General features: G+C 43.8%; 1 protein-coding gene across 4 annotated transcripts in view; it reads left to right on the forward strand.

Annotated features, from left to right (window-relative positions):
• Positions 1-21,164, forward strand: part of LOC124034644 (glutamate receptor ionotropic, delta-2) — a 671,933-nt gene that overhangs the window by 214,764 nt on the left and 436,005 nt on the right. The gene's annotated exons all lie outside the window — the stretch shown is intronic.

A 21,164-nucleotide genomic window follows, 5' to 3' on the forward strand; every position in this document is an offset into this window, starting at 1 on the left:
GTGTGTGTGTGTGTGTGTGTGTGTGTGTGTGTGTGTGTGTGTGTGTGTGTGTGTGTGTGTGTGTGTGTGTGTGTGTGTGTGTGTGTGTGTGTGTGTGTGTGTGTGTGTGTGTGTGTGTGTGTGTGTGTGTGTGTGTGTGTGTGTGTGTGTGTGTGTGTGTGTGTGTGTGTGTGTGTGTGTGTGTGTGTGTGTGTGTGTGTGTGTGTGTGTGTGTGTGTGTGTGTGTGTGTGTTGCGCAAGTGTGTGTAGTTTTTCTCACTTCAGCCTCAGAGAGCAAAAGCACCTGGTTGTCCTGAGCAGCAAGAGTCATCCTGGACGGCTCGGTATTGTCTGCCTCGACACCAGCATAGAATGTATTTAATCATTATTTAACTGGCCAAGTCAGTTAAGAACAAGTTCTTGTTTTACAATGACGGCCTACCCCGGATGACGCTGGGCCAATTGTGCACCGCTCTTTGGGACTCCCAATCATGGCCGGTTTTGATACGAGCAAGGGTCTATAGTGACGCCTCTCGCACTGAGATGCAGTGCCTTAGACTGCTGCGCCACTCTGGAGCCCTTAAAAAATGTGTTAAGCTCGTCTGAGAGAGGCTTCGGTGGGCACATCACAGCTGGATTTGACTTTGTAGTCTATGATAGTCTGTAGTTCTTGCCACATGCGTCAGTCTGAGTTGTCGAACATCAATTAAAGTTGGAGTCTGTATTGTCTTTTTACGTCCCTAATTGATTTGCGGAGCTCATACCTGCTTGCCTTGTCGTGCCACCGAGTCGTTGCCGTTCGTTCTGCTGACATCGAATGCTGCAGTACGGGCTCTCAGCAATGAGATGGAATTCATTTTTTATTTTTATGAAGTTGAACATGTTCTCATTCTGACAGATTATTAAAATGAGGTGAAAAAAAAAGACCAAGTTCCACTTCTCAAAAGGCACCCTGTTGGTGTTATTCCGACCATACCATCTATGACTGCTTTCATTGTCTTCTTGTCATATTGCTTTTTTCTTTCACTTGGTGATGTTTATCTTGACGTGTTTGAAATCAGACTTACCCAGTGTGGGGCTGACTCTTTATGGAACCTTACATCACCAGCTATAGCAGCCAATTAACCTCGTTTCTCTGTGTCTTTTACCACAGTGACAAGAGAATCATATTTTTTTTTAAACGTCCTTCTGAGTGAAACTGCCGATGAAATCCTGAGCTTAATGAGGTTGAATTGCAAAGGGAAGGTTTCTGGAAGTCAGGTGAAAATAAAAAAGCCTGCCTTTCCTCTTTTCAGCTCCATATTTTTCTTGGGATGAGAGATAAGTGAAATAAGATTAAGGCATGGCCGGAGTAATAGGACATTTCTGACACTAGTGCGATCCTGTTAGCTCTGTCTGAGGGCTGTACGCTGTGACTAATCAAATCTCTGGTGGAAGACTGGTGGGAGCATCTCTAAGACAAGCCACTGTGTGCATCTACACCACTGTGTTTGTGTAAATGTGCACAATAATGTAATTAATAATGAATATATCTATCTATCTATCTATCTATCTATCTATCTATCTATCTATCTATCTATCTATCTATCTATCTATCTATCTATCTATCTATCTATCTATCTATCTCTCCTTCTCTCTTTCTCTCTTTCTCTATTTCTCTCTTTCTCTCTTTCGATCTCTCTTCCTCTCTTTCTCTTTCTCCAAACATGTGAAGGGACTGCCTAGTAAACTACCTGTTGGGTCAGTGTCATGCCCTGATCTTAGAGAGCCTTTTTATTTATCTATTTGGTTAGGTCGGAGTGTGATTTGGGTGGGCATTCTATTTTATCTATATCTTTGTTGGCCTGGTATGGTTCCCAATCAGAGGCAGCTGTCTATCGTTGTCTCTGATTGGGGATCATACTTAGGCAGTCTTTTTCCCCACCTTAGTTTGTGTTATCTTGTTTTTGCATAGTTGCTTTCTATCCCTGCAGAACTTTACGTTCGGTTTTGTATTTTGTTGTTTTGTCTGAGTTCAGTATTAAAAATCATGATACACTTTCCACTCTGCACTTTGGTCTCATTCATCTAACGACGGACATAACAGTCAGGCAATAAAACCTCCTTCACATCCATCACAAAGAGAAAGGGTCTTGTCAGTAATAGCTAAAATAGCTCCCAGACATTGCTTAGCATGATCACTGTTTTAATATGGCGCCAGTGCATCTCATCTGCTCTCCGACACAGTGAGAAGCTGCTTTCATAAGGACTCTCGGTGTGAGTCGCACACATTCTCCTTACACACAGTCTTTCTATTCCTCCTGTGTTTCCCACCTCACAGAACCCAGTGTCCACTCAGCCAGGCACTTCACAACATCTGCTGTAATTGCAACACATTACCTATACTATTTGGATGGAGCCACATGTAAATGTAGCGTACCCTACGTAAACACTTTCACATTCCCTGTTTAAACACAACCAGATACGCCTGCCCACACAAACATCTCCAGCTCCATTTCTCTATTTGCTTCAAACAACGGCAGTTTAGCGCCCTGTTGTATCCCACTGTATAGTTCAACCCTTCCATAACAGGTGTTTTTTGTGTGTTTTAAATACAGTAATATTCGTCATGTGAAAAAGAAAGCATTTACCTTTTGTCTTTATTGTGCTTAACATCTGCTGGCGAGTTCTGGCGGCTCACTTCCGCCACCATTACGTTGCAGTATTTACGGCGGCCATTTTGCCTAAAACAAACAGTTGTTTGAACTTCTCTACCTTTTGGTGGAGGTATTTTCCTGTTATGTTAATAAAAAATGTGTGGCAAATGTGAGCTTTTCCTCCACAGCGTCTGTGTACTAAACTCCATTGGCCATTTAATTATAAACCCCCAGCAGGTCTCCTACTGTCCCTCAATGTTAATTAACCTTTATTGACTGCCTGCCGGGTATTAAATTCCAACTTTATAGCCTGCTGTTTAAACGACTGATTTAAAGTCAACCTGAAGTGTTGCAGATGAAAGAATATGCTCACTCAGTACACTGTGACTGCTTTGTTCCTATCAACCTACTGTCAAATGCTTCTACTTGGTCACTTCCTGGTACTAGAGAGCAACACCATTGATTGAGCTGATGAGTGTTCCCATTTTGTAATGTGAGGGAACAGGGGAAGGAGAGCGATAGATTATGTTCTCTTTCCCTGGGAAATGAAACACACTTATAAACCAGACTGCAGACTGCAGAAAGCCATTGAGAATTGATAGTCTGGCAGTTTCTGACTGAAATATATATATCCTACATTATGTGGGTCTTTCTTTAAATAATGGGGCCAATGTGTGGCATTGGGATAAACATTTCAAAATGTTTTGAAACAAAAATAAAAAAATATTTTTATGCAGTTCCACATGTGGACTGAAGAATATATGCAAATTGGCCCATAACTCCACCTATACAACAACATAGCCCTGGGACTATACCTCCTTTACAATATAGGCCTATTCAACCCCTTTGTTATGCCTAAATACAGTACGTTCAGGAGTAAACATTTGCTTAACAAGTCTCGTAATAAGTTGCATGGACTCACTCTGTGTGCAAAAATTGTTTTTCATTCTTAGAGATAGGGGGCAGTATTTTCACATCCGGATGAAAAGCGTGCCCAAAGTAAACTGCCTGTTGCTCAGGTCCAGAAGCTAGGATATGCATATAATTGGTAGATTTGGATGGAAATCACTCTAAAGTTACTAAAACGGTTGAAATAATGTCTGTGAGTATAACAGAACTGATTTGGCAGGTGAAACCCCGAGGACAAACCATCCAGGTGGGAAAAAATTGAGGTCATAGTATTTCCCATTGGTTTTCTATTGAACGCCCTATTTAATAGGAAACTGGTTGCAGTTCCTATGGCTTCCACTAGGTGTTTTTCTTTTGAGAAATGAAGAAGTACAGCTGTTCTTTGTGAGTGTCACTCCAGATGGATTCTACTGTTTTTGGTGCGCGTGAACTGGAACGCGCTTCACATTGTTTTTTAACCGGTATTGAACACAGTATATTCCGTCTTAAATTTTATTGATTATTTACGTTTTAGGATACCTTAGGTTGGATTGGGAACGTTGTTTGAAATGTTTGGACCATGTTTACAGGTAACTCATTAGATACTTTGTAGTCAAGTTGGGCGAGTTGGAACCGGTGTATTTCTGAATCAAAAGCGCCAAATAAATGGACACTTTGTGGATATAAAGAAGGACATTATAAAAAAAAGGACAATTTTGTAATGTTTCTGGGACATTTTGGAGTGCCAGCAGAAGAAGATCTTCAAAGGTAAGGCATTTATTATATAATTATTTCTGACTTTTGTGTCGCCACCTGCCTGGTTGAAAATTATTTTCATGTGTTTGGATGCGGTGCCATTTCACTGGATGTTGTCAAACCGATCCCGCTAACGGGATTGGCGCGGGAAGGGGATCACTAACCGGTTTTAACATGATTTTTGAATGACTACAACATCTCTGTACCCCACACATACAGTTATCTGTAAGGTCCCTCAGTCAAGCAGTGAATCTCATTTTAGTAATTTTGATACACAATTTTGATACACCCTTTTTGTGATACACAATTAGTAACTACAGTCTTGTCCCATCACTGCAACTCCCATACTCCATGGTCGAGAGCAATGCATCCTGAGGCTAAGCAGGATTGGTCCTGGTAGGTCCCTGAATGGGAGACTAGATGCTGCTGGAAGTAGTGTTGGAGGGCCAGTAGGAGGCAACCTTTCCTCTGGTCTAAAAACAATCCCAATGCCCCAGGGCAGTGATTGGGGTCATTGCCCTGTGTAAGGTGCCATCTTTCAGATGGGACGTTAAACGGGTGTCCTGACTCTCTGTGGTCACTAAAGATCCCATGACACTAATCTTAAGTGTAGCGGTGTTAACCCTGGTGTCCTGGCTAAATTCCCAATCTGTCCGTCATATCATCACGGTCACCTAATCATCCCCAGTTTACAATTGGCTCATTCATCCCCCCCTCCTCTCCCCTGTAACTATTCCCCAGGTCGTTGCTGTAAATGAGAATGTGTTCTCAGTCAACTTTACCTGATAAAATAAGGTCTAAATAAGAGTGAATACTAACCTAAATGACAATACTAACCTAAATGACAGAGTGAAAAGAAGGAAGCCTGGACAGAATAGAAAATGTTTAAGCAAGCATTATATTTGCTGTAAGGCACTAAAGTAAAACTGCAAAAAATGTGTCAAAGAAATTAACTTAAGGTCCTGAATACAAATAGTTTGTTTGGGGCAAATCCAACACAACACATCAATGAGTACCACATATTTTCAAGTATGATGGTGGCTGCATCATGTTATGGGTATGTTTGTCATTGACTAAGGAGTTTTTTGGATAAAAAATCAACTGAACAGAGCTAAGCACAGGCCTGTGTACAGTCTGCTTTCCAGTTTCACAGTTCTGATTTAAATCGGCTCTGAAAACTATGGCAATACTTGAAAATGGCTGTCTAGCAATGAGCAACAACCAGAGCTTGAAGAATTATTTTAATAATAATGTGCAAATATTGTACAATACAGGTGTGCAAAGCTCTTAGAGATTTACCCAGAAAGACTCACAGCTGTAATTACTGCCAAAGGTGGTTCTAACATGTATTGATGTAAATTAGATACTTCTCTATTCATTTTTGATAAATGTGCCAAAACTTCTAATAACATGTTTTCACTTTGTCATTATGGGCTACTGTGTGTAGATGTGTGAGAAAATACATCTATTTAATCCATTTTGAAATCAGGATGTAACACAACAAGCTCACCATTGTTTTTTTTATCATGTGAAAGCGAACAAAAAGCAGGTTTCACTTAGTAATGGAAGGATTTGTATGGAATGCCAAGTTGAAGTCAGCGTTAGATGTTTTCCTCATATTAACCACACGTGGTTTTACCACAACAGAGTAGCACAACACCTTTCAATAGAAAACTGATCAGAAATTAATTGATGGATATTTATAAGTGTTTTAGAGCGGCCTTTTATTGTCTCATGCACAAGGTGCCCATGTGTAATGATGATGCTGTTCAATCAGCTTCTTGATATGTCACACCTGTCAGTGGATGGAATATCTTGGCAAAGGAAACATGCTCACGAACAGGGATGTAAATGAATTTGTGCACAAAATGTGAGAGAAATAAGCTCTTTGTGCATATGGAGCATTTCTGGGATCTTTTATTTCAACTCATGAAACATGAGCTCAACACTTTACATGTTGCGTTTATATTTTCTCAAGTATTTTTATTTATTTACAAGAACTGTGTTTGCGTGCTGTGCATGTGTATCGGTCTGTGTGTGCTCACCCACAGGTCAGTGCCCTACAGCCTTTAATGCCTCCCACTGGACTGTCAGATAGATGGAGCACTTGAGTGCAGATAGCAGGGTTATGTGTGATTGTCTTTGAATAAAAGTGCAGAGGGAGTCGGGGAGGGAGGGAGATGGAGGGAGAGAGAGAAGAATATATGATATTGGTTATGCAGATGAGGCTAGAGAAGTGAGCGAGGGGATCAGAGCGGACGCTGAGGCATTAAGGGAGTATTTGCTGCCAGAGCTCTGGGAGCCGTGTTCTTTAGGCTGATGAGAAGTGTTGGTGGGAGGGGAGTTAGTATGGGGGAAAGAGGGAGTGGAAGGGGAGGGGACTGAGAGAAAGTGATATTGGACTGGCACCCACACTTAGTGAAGTCACCTCAACCCTGACCCCCTGTCCCCCTGGCCTCCAGACCCCACCGGCCCTCTGGCCCCGGGCGGAGCTCCCAGACCTCTACTCCTCTTGGCAGGGCTTTTCTATTTCATCCAGCCATGGGGACGGGACGCTGTGCTAATTGGCTAACGATAGCCTGTCTCCACCAGCTCAGCGTATTGTGCCCCGGTAGCTTGCCCCTGTGATTGGCTCACTGCTCCGCTGGCTTTTGTCTCTGGATTATGAGCCCAATGAGCCGTGAAAGGAAATGGAGACCATAGGGGATTCTGGGTGGGGTCGCACATCTGACGGGCGAAATGATCAAGTCTTAATTCCGATGATGTCATAATTGCACATATTTGGGGCTGTGATAGACAGGAGTGTAATGTCTGACTGGCTGGTTCATTATCTGATTATCTGATGAAGTCCCTGCAATTACAGGCCAATGGGAGCCAGAGGAACACCTCTCTTTTTTGATTGAGCTTCTATACTAAGGATTACGGCATTTTTTTTACTGATACAAATTAAGCAAAGAAGAAAATGCTCACCCAGAAGCGACGCTCCTTGTGGCTGTGGACTTGTGGCTGTGCAGGCAAACTTAAATCAGTTTTAATCATAGGCTCAATTATATTATAATAACACACAGAAAACGAACCTTAGGTCATTAATATGGTCAAATCCGGAAACTATCATTTCGAAAACAAGACTTTTATTCTTTCTGTGAAATACGGAACCGTTCCATATTTTATCTAAGGGGTGGATCCATAAGTCAAAATATTGTTGTTACATTGCACAACCTTCAATGTTATGGCATAATTACGTAAAATTCTGGCAAATTAGTTAATATGCAGGTTTTAAAAAATACTTCTGTGCTTTTGTTAAATCATCCCCGTTTGGCGAAGTTGGCTGTCTTTGTTAGGAAGAAATAGCCAGGCGGCCCAAACTGCTGCATATACCCCGACTCTGTTGCACAGAACGCAAGGGAAGTGACACAATTTCCCTAGTTAAAAGAAATTCATGTTAGCGGGCAATATTAACTAAATATGCAGGTTTAAAAATATATACTTGCGTATTGATTTTTAGAAAGGCGTTGATGTTTATGGTTAGATACACATTGGTGCAATGACAGTGCTTTTTTTGCTAATGTGCTTGTTAAATCACATGTTTGGCGAAGTAGGCTGTGATTCAATGATAAATGAACAGGCACCGCATCAATTATATGCAACGCAGGACAAGTTAGATAAACTAGTAATATCATCTACCATGTGTAGTTAACTAGTTATTATGTTAAGATTGATGGTTTTTTATAAGATACTATTAATGCTACCTAGCACCTTACCTTGGCTCCTTGCTGCACTCACATAACAGGTAGTCAGCCTGCCACACAGTCTCCTCGTGGAGTGCAATGTAATCGGCCGTGATCGGTGTCCAAAAATGGCAATTACCAACTATTATGAAAACTTGAAATCGGGCCCTAATTAATCGGCCATTCCGATTAATCGGTCAACCTCTACAAGACAGTCGTGAAGAGGGCACGACAAAACCATTTCCCCCTCAAGAGACTGAAAAGATTTGGCATGGGCCCCCAGATCCTCAAAAGGTTCTACAGCTGCACCATCGAGAGCATCCTGACCGGTTGCATCACCGCCTGGTATGGCAACTGCTCGGCATAAGGCGCTACAAAGGGTAGTGCGAACGGCCCAGTTCATGACTGCGACCAAGCTTCCTGCCATCCAGGACCTATATAATAGACGGTGTTTGAGGAAAGCCCATAAAATTGTCAGAGACTTCAGTCACCCAAGTTATAGACTGTTTTCTCTGCTACTGCCAGGCAAGCTGTACCGGAGTGCCATGTCTAGGACCAAAAGGCTCCTCAACAGTTCTACCCCCAAGCCATTAGACTGCTGAAAAATTCATAAAAATCGGCACCGGACAATTTACATTGACACCCCTCACCCCCCTCTCTTGTACACTGCTGCTACTCGCTGTTTGTTTGTAACCGATGCATAGTCACTTCGCCCCAACCTACATGTACAGATTACCTCAACGAGCCTGTAGCCCTGCACACTAACTCGGTACCGGTGCCCCCTGTATATAGCCTCCACACTGACTCGGTACCGGTGCCCCCTGTATATAACCTCCACACTGACTCGGTACCGGTGCCCCCTGTATATAGCCTCCACACTGACTCGGTACCGGTGCCCCCTGTATATAGCCTCCACACTGACTCGGTACCAGTGCCCCCTGTATATAGCCTCCACACTGACTCGGTACCGGTGCCCCCTGTATATAGCCTCCACACTGACTCGGTACCGGTGCCCCCTGTATATAGCCTCCACACTGACTCGGTACCGGTGCCCCCAGTATATAGCCTCCACACTGACTCGGTACCGGTGCCCCCAGTATATAGCCTCCACACTGACTCGGTACCGGTGCCCCCAGTATATAGCCTTGTTATTGTTATTCTTATTGTATTACTATTTATTATTACTTTTTATTTTAGCCTACTTGGTAAATATTTTATTTTTCTTGAACTGCACTGTCGGTTAAGGGCTTATAAGTAAGCATTTCACAGCAAAGTCTACACTTGTTGTATATGGCGCAAATGGCGAATAAAGTTTGATTTGATGATCTTTACTAGGACTACAATATGCTATGATACAGTATATCATATAAATAGAATGAATAGAATGGGAGTTCCCATTGAAGTCAATGATGGCATAATGGGTGGACTGGCAGACATTACGTGTGCATAATGGGTGGACTGGTGGACATTACGTGTGGCATAATGGGTGGACTGGCGGACATTACGTGTGCATAATGGGTGGACTGGTGGACATTACGTGTGCATAATGGGTGGACTGGTGGACATTACGTGTGGCATAATGGGTGGACTGGCGGACATTACGTGTGCATAATGGGTGGACTGGTGGACATTACGTGTGCATAATGGGTGGACTGGTGGACATTACGTGTGCATAATGGGTGGACTGGTGGACACTACGTGTGGCATAATGGGTGGACTGGTGGACACTACGTGTGGCATAATGGGTGGACTGGTGGACATTACGTGTGGCATAATGGGTGGACTGGTGGACACTACGTGTGGCATAATGGGTGGACTGGTGGACACTACGTGTGGCATAATGGGTGGACTGGTGGACATTACGTGTGGCATAATGGGTGGACTGGTGGACACTACGTGTGGCATAATGGGTGGACTGGTGGACATTACGTGTGCATAATGGGTGGACTGGCAGACATTACGTGTGGCATAATGGGTGGACTGGCAGACATTACGTGTGGCATAATGGGTGGACTGGCAGACATTACGTGTGGCATAATGGGTGGACTGGCAGACATTACGTGTGGCATAATGGGTGGACTGGCAGACATTACGTGTGGCATAATGGGTGGACTGGTGGACATTACGTGTGGCATAATGGGTGGACTGGTGGACATTACGTGTGCATAATGGGTGGACTGGTGGACATTACGTGTGCATAATGGGTGGACTGGTGGACATTACGTGTGCATAATGGGTGGACTGGTGGACATTACGTGTGCATAATGGGTGGACTGGTGGACATTACGTGTGCATAATGGGTGGACTGGCGGACATTACGTGTGGCATAATGGGTGGACTGGTGGACATTACGTGTGCATAATGGGTGGACTGGTGGACATTACGTGTGGCATAATGGGTGGACTGGCAGACATTACGTGTGGCATAATGGGTGGACTGGTGGACATTACGTGTGCATAATGGGTGGACTGGTGGACATTACGTGTGCATAATGGGTGGACTGGTGGACATTACGTGTGCATAATGGGTGGACTGGCAGACATTACGTGTGGCATAATGGGTGGACTGGTGGACATTACGTGTGGCATAATGGGTGGACTGGCAGACATTACGTGTGGCATAATGGGTGGACTGGTGGACACTACGTGTGGCATAATGGGTGGACTGGTGGACATTACGTGTGGCATAATGGGTGGACTGGTGGACATTACGTGTGCATAATGGGTGGACTGGTGGACATTACGTGTGCATAATGGGTGGACTGGTGGACATTACGTGTGCATAATGGGTGGACTGGTGGACATTACGTGTGCATAATGGGTGGACTGGTGGACATTACGTGTGCATAATGGGTGGACTGGCGGACATTACGTGTGGCATAATGGGTGGACTAATGGGTGGACTGGTGGACATTACGTGTGCATAATGGGTGGACTGGTGGACATTACGTGTGGCATAATGGGTGGACTGGCAGACATTACGTGTGGCATAATGGGTGGACTGGTGGACATTACGTGTGCATAATGGGTGGACTGGTGGACATTACGTGTGCATAATGGGTGGACTGGTGGACATTACGTGTGCATAATGGGTGGACTGGCAGACATTACGTGTGGCATAATGGGTGGACTGGTGGACATTACGTGTGCATAATGGGTGGACTGGTGGACATTACGTGTGCATAATGGGTGGACTGGTGGACATTACGTGTGCATAATGGGTGGACTGGTGGACATTACGTGTGCATAATGGGTGGACTGGCGGACATTACGTGTGGCATAATGGGTGGACTGGTGGACATTACGTGTGGCATAATGGGTGGACTGGTGGACATTACGTGTGGCATAATGGGTGGACTGGCGGACATTACGTGTGGCATAATGGGTGGACTGGTGGACATTACGTGTGGCATAATGGGTGGACTGGTGGACATTACGTGTGGCATAATGGGTGGACTGGACATTACGTGGACATAATGGGTGGACTGGCAGACATTACGTGTGGCATAATGGGTGGACTGGTGGACATTACGTGTGGCATAATGGGTGGACTGGTGGACATTACGTGTGCATAATGGGTGGACTGGTGGACATTACGTGTGGCATAATGGGTGGACTGGCAGACATTACGTGTGGCATAATGGGTGGACTGGCGGACATTACGTGTGGCATAATGGGTGGACATTACGTGTGCATAATGGGTGGACTGGTGGACATTACGTGTGGCATAATGGGTGGACTGGCAGACATTACGTGTGGCATAATGGGTGGACTGGCGGACATTACGTGTGGCATAATGGGTGGACTGGCAGACATTACGTGTGGCATAATGGGTGGACTGGCAGACATTACGTGTGGCATAATGGGTGGACTGGCAGACATTACGTGTGGCATAATGGGTGGACTGGCAGACATTACGTGTGGCATAATGGGTGGACTGCAGACATTACGTGTGGCATAATGACATTACGTGTGGCATAATGGGTGGACTGGTGGACATTACGTGTGGCATAATGGGTGGACTGGCAGACACTACGTGTGGCATAATGGGTGGACTGGCAGACATTACGTGTGGCATAATGGGTGGATTGGCAGACATTACGTGTGGCATAATGGGTGGACTGGCAGACATTACGTGTGGCATAATGGGTGGACTGGGACATTACGTGTGGCATAATGGGTGGATTGGCAGACATTACGTGTGGCATAATGGGTGGAGACATTACGGCATAATGGGTGGACATTACGTGTGGCATAATGGGTGGATTGGCAATGACATTACGTGTGGCATAATGGGTGGATTGGCAGACATTACGTGTGGCGGGTGGACTGGCGTGGCATAATGGGTGGACTGGCAGACATTACGTGTGGCATAATGGGTGGACTGGCAGACATTACGTGTAATGGCATAATGGGTGGACTGGCGGACATTACGTGTGGCATAATGGGTGGACTGGCAGATAATGGGTGGACTGGTGGACATTACGTGTAATGGGTGGATAATGGGTGGACTGGCAGACATTACGTGTGGCATAATGGGTGGATTGGCAGACATTGGGTGGACGTGTGGCATAATGGGTGGACTGGCAGACATTATAATGGGTGGACGTGTGGGCATAATGGGTGGACTGGCAGACATTACGTGTGGCATAATGGGTGGATTGGCAGACATTACGTGTGGCATAATGGGTGGACTGGCAGACATTACGTGTGGCATAATGGGTGGATTGGCAGACATTACGTGTGGCATAATGGGTGGACTGGCAGACATTACGTGTGGCATAATGGGTGGACTGGCAGACATTACGTGTGGCATAATGGGTGGACTGGCAGACATTGGACATTACGTGTGGCATAATGGGTGGACTGGCAGACATTACGTGTGGCATAATGGGTGGATTGGCAGACATTACGTGTGGCATAATGGGTGGACTGGCAGACATTACGTGTGGCATAATGGGTGGATTGGCAGACATTACGTGTGGCATAATGGGTGGATAACATTACGTGTGGCATAATGGGTGGACTGGCAGACATTACGTGTGGCATAATGGGTGGACTGGCAGACATTACGTGTGGCATAATGGGTGGACTGGCAGACATTACGTGTGGCATAATGGGTGGACTGGCAGACATTACGTGTGGCATAATGGGTGGATTGGCAGACATTACGTGTGGCATAATGGGTGGACTGGCAGACATTACGTGTGGCATAATGGGTGGACTGGCAGACATTACGTGTGGCATAATGGGTGGACTGGCAGACATTACGTGTGGCATAATGGGTGGATTGGCAGACATTACGTGTGGCATAATGGGTGGACTGGTGGACATTTTCGTGTGGCATAATGGGTGGACTGGCAGACATTACGTGTGGCATAATGGGTGGATTGGCAGACATTACGTGGGCATAATGGGTGGACTGGCAGACATTACGTGTGGCATAATGGGTGGACTGGCAGACATTACGTGTGGCATAATGGGTGGATTGGCAGACATTACGTGTGGCATAATAGGTGGACTGGCAGACATTACGTGTGGCATAATGGGTGGACTGGCAGACATTACGTGTGGCATAATGGGTGGACTGGCAGACATTACGTGTGGCATAATGGGTGGACTGGCGGACATTACGTGTGGCATAATGGGTGGATTGGCAGACATTACGTGTGGCATAATGGGTGGACTGGCGGACATTATGTGTGGCATAATGGGTGGACTGGCAGACATTACGTGTGGCATAATGGGTGGACTGGCAGACATTACGTGTGGCATAATGGGTGGACTGGCGGACATTACGTGTGGCATAATGGGTGGACTGGCAGACATTACGTGTGGCATAATGGGTGGACTGGCAGACATTACGTGTGGCATAATGGGTGGACTGGCAGACATTACGTGTGGCATAATGGGTGGACTGGCAGACATTACGTGTGGCATAATGGGTGGACTGGCAGACATTACGTGTGGCATAATGGGTGGACTGGCAGACATTACGTGTGGCATAATGGGTGGACTGGCAGACATTACGTGTGGCATAATGGGTGGACTGGCGGACATTACGTGTGGCATAATGGGTGGACTGGCAGACATTATGTGTGGCATAATGGGTGGACTGGCGGACATTACGTGTGGCATAATGGGTGGATTGGCAGACATTACGTGTGGCATAATGGGTGGACTGGCAGACATTACGTGTGGCATAATGGGTGGACTGGCGGACATTACGTGTGGCATAATGGGTGGATTGGCAGACATTACGTGTGGCATAATGGGTGGATTGGCAGACATTACGTGTGGCATAATGGGTGGATTGGCAGACATTACGTGTGGCATAATGGGTGGATTGGCAGACATTACGTGTGGCATAATGGGTGGATTGGCAGACATTACGTGTGGCATAATGGGTGGATTGGCAGACATTACGTGTGGCATAATGGGTGGATTGGCAGACATTACGTGTGGCATAATGGGTGGATTGGCAGACATTACGTGTGGCATAATGGGTGGATTGGCAGACATTACATGTGTACCCAAAGGAGAAAAGCTGGAAGTAAAAGCAGGAAGTGTACCCATCAATACGCTGTATTCAACTCTACTTACTTAAAGAAAAGGTGATTCCGTTGTATGAGCCACATTAGTTAACATTTGAATTAACTTTCTACATTACTCTATATCATCTACTGCATCTTTATGTAATACATTTATCACTAGCCACTTTAAACTATGCCACTTTGTTTACATACTCATCTCATATGTATATACTGTACTCGATACCATCTACTGCATCTTGCCTATGCCGCTCTGTACCATCACTCATTCATATATCTTTATGTACATATTCTTTATCCCTTTACACTTGTGTATATAAGGTAGTAGTTTTGGAATTGTTAGTTAGATTACTCGTTGGTTATTACTGCATTGTCGGGACTAGAAGCACAAGCATTTCGCTACACTCGCATTAACATCTGCCCACCATGTGTATGTGACAAATAAATTTGATTAGATTTTTTACAATGGAAATTATTGCATCATAATACCAGGCAGCCATTGCGAGTGTAGCCACGAGTTTACCAGTCAAAATGTCAGGGTTAGAGGTTCCAAGTCCTTTCTATTCATTCTGTTTCTATGCATTACACAGCATCCTTTTTGTTATAGTTGAATTATAGATGGCACGAGTCAAAATGACTGATGTTGACATCAGAGACCCAGCAAAGCTAATGGGAAAGCACTTTTCATCAATCCTGTTTTTAAAACCATTCTTTTTAGTTTAGAATCAAGTTGAATGAAGAAAGTATTAAATCACATATACGACTTAAAGACAAGGAAATAAAAGGGGACGCTGATTTAAAGATGCTGAAAATAAATGTAATGCGAGTCGTAAAAAGCAAAGGTCCGGTTTCCCCCCTAGCAGAACTTAGTATTAATGCTGAGGAGGAGGGTTTGGGATTTATTTTAATTCTTCAATTTAGTCATTTTGGAGCGTAAACAGCTGTGGATTTGTACTGGGATTATAAAGCCATAAAATTGAGCGGGAGGAAAGGAAATCAATATGCTGCGAAACGGCATATGCATTTCATACTATTCCATACACTGTGTCCTTCCCGAATATTCACAGTGCTTTCTGCAATACTAATCCTTGAGAACATCTCAAAGCATTCTTCCAAAATTAGAGTGTGTTCTGAGTTGACATGTAATTACAAAAGCCCAAAATAGATCACCTTCTCACCTTCACGTATCCCTGTTCTGATCTGAGATGTAGCTGTTTATTTCTGTACCATGGGTCCAGTGAGATCCATTAACTCACCACACAGTTTCCCCTTCACTAGACACTCCACAATAATTCCTGACAGACACCTAACCTTGCTTCCCCCCATTTTAGGGCCTATTTTCCCTCATTTTAGGACCTCTTTCATAATTTAATTTGTCATTAACCCTCCCCCTTCCACTTATTCCCCCAACATACACTTCCTCTCTTCTCTTCCTCTCTCACTTCATCTCTCACTCAGGTCTTTGTTTGTTCTTCCTTTTCATCACATACTAGTTGTGTTACAGTATCTGTTGATATAGTGCTGTATCTAATATATGACTGGTAGGTGTTACAGTATCTGTTGATATAGTGCTGTATCTAATATATGACTGGTAGGTGTTACAGTATCTGTTGATATAGTGCTGTATCTAATATATGACCGGTAGGTGTTACAGTATCTGTTGATATAGTTCTGTATCTAATATATGACTGGTAGGTGTTACAGTATCTGTTGATATAGTTCTGTATCTAATATATGACTGGTAGGTGTTACAGTATCTGTTGATATAGTTCTGTATCTAATATATGATTGGTAGGTGTTACAGTATCTGTTGATATAGTTCTGTATCTAATATATGACTGGTAGGTGTTACAGTATCTGTTGATATAGTGCTGTATCTAATATATGACCGGTAGGTGTTACAGTATCTGTTGATATAGTGCTGTATCTAATATATAACCGGTAGGTGTTACAGTATCTGTTGATATAGTGCTGTATCTAATATATAACCGGTAGGTGTTACAGTATCTGTTGATATAGTGCTGTATCTAATATATGACTGGTAGGTGTTACAGTATCTGTTGATATAGTGCTGTATCTAATATATGACTGGTAGGTGTTACAGTATCTGTTGATATAGTGCTGTATCTAATATATGACCGGTAGGTGTTACAGTATCTGTTGATATAGTGCTGTATCTAATATATGACCGGTAGGTGTTACAGTATCTGTTGATATAGTGCTGTATCTAATATATGACTGGTAGGTGTTACAGTATCTGTTGATATAGTTCTGTATCTAATATATGACTGGTAGGTGTTACAGTATCTGTTGATATAGTGCTGTATCTAATATATGACCGGTAGGTGTTACAGTATCTGTTGATATAGTTCTGTATCTAATATATGACCGGTAGGTGTTACAGTATCTGTTGATATAGTGCTGTATCTAATATATGACTGGTAGGTGTTACAGTATCTGTTTATATAGTGCTGTATCTAATATATGACTGGTAGGTGTTACAGTATCTGTTGATATAGTGCTGTATCTAATATATGACTGGTAGGTGTTACAGTATCTGTTGATATAGTGCTGTATCTAATATATGACTGGTAGGTGTTACAGTATCTGTTGATATAGTGCTGTATCTAATATATGACCGGTAGGTGTTACAGTATCTGTTGATATAGTGCTGTATCTAATATATGACTGGTAGGTGTTACAGTATCTGTTGATATAGTGCTGTATCTAATATATGACTGGTAGGTGTTACAGTATCTGTTGATATAGTGCTGTATCTAATATATGACCGGTAGGTGTTACAGTATCTGTTGATATAGTGCTGTATCTAATATATGACCGGTAGGTGTTACAGTATCTGTTGATATAGTGCTGTATCTAATATATGACTGGTAGGTGTTACAGTACCTGTTGATATAGTGCTGTATCTAATATATGACTGGTAGGTGTTACAGTATCTGTTGATATAGTGCTGTATCTAATATATGACTGGTAGGTGTTACAGTATCTGTTGATATAGTGCTGTATCTAATATATGACTGGTAGGTGTTACAGTATCTGTTGATATAGTGCTGTATCTAATATATAACCGGTAGGTGTTACAGTATCTGTTGATATAGTGCTGTATCTAATATATGACTGGTAGGTGTTACAGTATCTGTTGATATAGTGCTGTATCTAATATATGACCGGTAGGTGTTACAGTATCTGTTGATATAGTGCTGTATCTAATGTTTATAAAGTGCAGTACCATGTTGTTTGTTGCCAGTCACTTATCGCTATAGTGGTTATTTTGCGACACAGAAATGACCATGTATTTACTCAGCAACAAGGCACAATGGTAATTATACACCAGGGATCATCTACTAGATTCAGCCAGGGGACGTTTTTTTCTGCAGCGGATGGTCGAGGGGCCGGAACATAATAACAAATCATTTTTAGATTGCAAATTGACCTCAATAAACTCAAACATATATACTATTTCAAACCTCTGGCAACAGCTCTGGTGGATATTCCTGCTGTCAGCATAACAATTGCACACTTCCTCAAAACTTGAGACATCTCATCTGTGGCATTGTGTTGTGTGACAAAACTGCACATTTTAAAGTGGCATGTTATTGTCCCCAGTACAAGGTGCTGTGTAAGGATCATGCTGTTTAATCAGCTTCTTGATATACCACACCTGTCAGGTGGCTGGATTATCTTGGCAAAGGAGAAATGCTCACGAACAGGGATGTAAACAAATTTGAGCACAAAAATTGAGAGAAAATAGCTTTTGAGGGTATGGACATTTTCTGGGATCTTTTATTTAATCTCATGAAACATGGGACCAACACTTTACATGTTGAGTTTATTTTTTTGTTCAGTTTCAAATTTGGCTAAAACAATCATTTTAAATCTTGCTTACATTTTTGTACGATTACGTGTCTCTCTATCATGCGCGGGAGTACTTAGCAACAGATTTACGAAATTAAAATAACTTGGAGATTATTTCGTGCCGTTTTTGTAGTGTTAGTGTTGTTATGTCCAACAGTCATGTAAAAAATATTTTAGAAAACATTTTTTATTTTGCTCAGAAAACTTTGGCCCTTCGAACTGTGCACTAGAAGTTGTGTGTATGCATGGTTTGAGATTTGCCTGGAGATTCGCAAACTTTCCCGTCAAGTTCAAATTTGATAAATACCAACCTTTGCAGAAAAACTGCCATACACAAGGTTTAGAGTATTTTTTTGTGTGCACACACCTTGATCAATGAGGCCCAAAGAAAGCAGCTGGAATGGAGAATAAAAGTAGGTGGAACAGGAAACAGGAAATAGGTGATCAAATCAAATAAAAGTTTATTTTTCACATCCGCCGAATACAACAGTGAAATGCTTACTTACAGGCTCTAGTCAATAGTGCAAACAAGGTATTAGGTGAACAATAGGTAAGTAAAGAAATAAAACAACAGTAAAAAGACAGGCTATATACAGTATCGAGGCTATAAAGTAGCGAGGCTACGTACAGACACCAGTTAGTCAGGCTGATTGAAGTAGTATGTACATGTAGATATGGTTAAAGTGACTGTGCATATAAGATAAACAGAGAGTAGCAGTAACGTAAAAGAGGGGTTGGGGGGGCACACAATGCAAATAGTCCGGGTAGCCATTTGATTACCTGTTCAGGAGTCATATGGCTTGGGGGTAAAAACTGTTGAGAAGCCTTTTTGCCCTAGACTTCCGTACGCTTGCCAACCGTACCGCTTGCCATGCGGTAGTAGAGAGAACAATCTATGACTGGGGTGGCTGGGGTCTTTGACAATTTTTAGGGCCTTCCTCTGACACCTCCTGGTTTAGAGGTCCTGGATGGCAGGCAGCTTATCCCCAGTGATATACTGGGCTGTACACACTACCCTCTGTAGTGCCTTGCGGTCAGAGGCCGAGCAATTACTGTACCAGGCAGTGATGTAACCAGTCAGGATGCTCTCGATGTTGCAGCTGTAAACCTTTTGAGGATCTCAGGACCCATGCCAAATTTCTTTAGTTTCCTGAGGGGGAATAGGCTTTGTTGTGCCCTCTTCACGACTGCCTTGATGTGTTTGGACCATTCTAGTTTGGTGTTGATGTGGACACCAAGGAACTTGAAGCTCTCAACCTTCTCCACTACAGCCCCGTCGATGAGAATGGGGGCGTGCTCGGTCCTCCTTTTCATGTAGTCCACAATCATCTCCTTAGTCTTGGTTACATTGAGGGATAGGTTATTATTCTGGCACCACCCGGCCAGGTCTCTGACCTCCTTCCTATAGGCTGTCTCGTTGTTGTCGGTGATCAGGCCTATCACTGTTGTGTCATCTGCAAACTTAATGATGGTGTTGGAGTCGTGCCTGGTCATGCAGTCGTGGGTGAACAGGGAGTACAGGAGGGGACTGAGCACGCACCCCTGGGGAGCTCCAGTGTTAAGAATCAGCATGGCAGATGTGTTGCTACCTACACTCACCACCTGGGGAAGGCCCGTCAGGAAGTCCAGGATCCAGTTGCAGAGAGAGGTGTTTGGTCCCAGGATCCTTTGCTTAGTGATGAGCTTTGAGGGTACTATAGTGCTGATCGCTAAGCTATAATCAATGAATAGCATTCTCACATAAGTGTTCCTTTTGTCCAGGTGGGAAAGGGCAGAGTGTAGTGCAAAAGAGATTGCATCATCTGTGGATCTGTTTGGGCGGTATGCAAATTGGAGTGCGTCTAGGGTTTCTGGGATAATGGTGTTGATGTGAGCCATTACCAGCCTTTCAAAGCACTTCACGGCTACGGGCGAGAGTGCTACTGGTCTGTAGTCATTTAGGCAGGTTGCCTTTGTGTTCTTGGACACAGGGACTATGGTGGGCTGCTTTAAACATGTTGGTATTACAGACTCAAGGGACATGTTGAAAATGTCAGTGAAGACACCTGCCAGTTGGTCAGCACATGCCTGATTCACACGTCCTGGTAATCCGTCTTGCCCCGCAGCCTTGTGTATGTTGACCTGTTTAACGGTCTTACCAATTTCGGCTATGGACAGCTTGATCACACAGTCGTCCGAAACAGATGATACTCTCATAAATGCCTCAGTGTTGCTTGCCTTGAAGCGAGCATAGAAGTGATTTAGCTCGTCTGGTAGGATCGTGTCACTGGGCAGCTCGCGGCTGTGCTTCCCTTTGTAGTCTGTATTAGTTTGCAAGCACGGCCACATAAGACGAGCATCGGAGCCAGTGTTGTATGATTCAATCTTAGCCCTGTGTTGACGCTTTGCCTGTTTGATGGTTTGTCGCAGGTTATAGCAAGATTTCTTGTAAGCTTCCGGGTTAGAGTCCCGCACCTTGAAAGCAGCAGCTCTACCCTTTAGCTCAGTGCAAATATTGCCTGTAATCCATGGCTTCTGTTTGGGGTATGTACGCACAGTAACTGTGGGGACGATGTCCTTGATGCACTTATTGATAAAGCCAGTGACTGATGTGGTGTACTCCTCAATGCCATCGGAGGAATCCCGGAACATGTTCCAGTCTGTGACAGCAGAATAGTCCTGTAGTTTAGCATCTGCTTCATCTGACCACTTTTTTATAGACCGAGTCACTGGTGCTTCCTGCTTTAATTTTTGCTTGTGAGCTTGAATCAG

Source organism: Oncorhynchus gorbuscha, linkage group LG04, assembly GCF_021184085.1.
Source record: "Oncorhynchus gorbuscha isolate QuinsamMale2020 ecotype Even-year linkage group LG04, OgorEven_v1.0, whole genome shotgun sequence".
Classification (NCBI taxonomy): domain Eukaryota; kingdom Metazoa; phylum Chordata; class Actinopteri; order Salmoniformes; family Salmonidae; genus Oncorhynchus; species Oncorhynchus gorbuscha.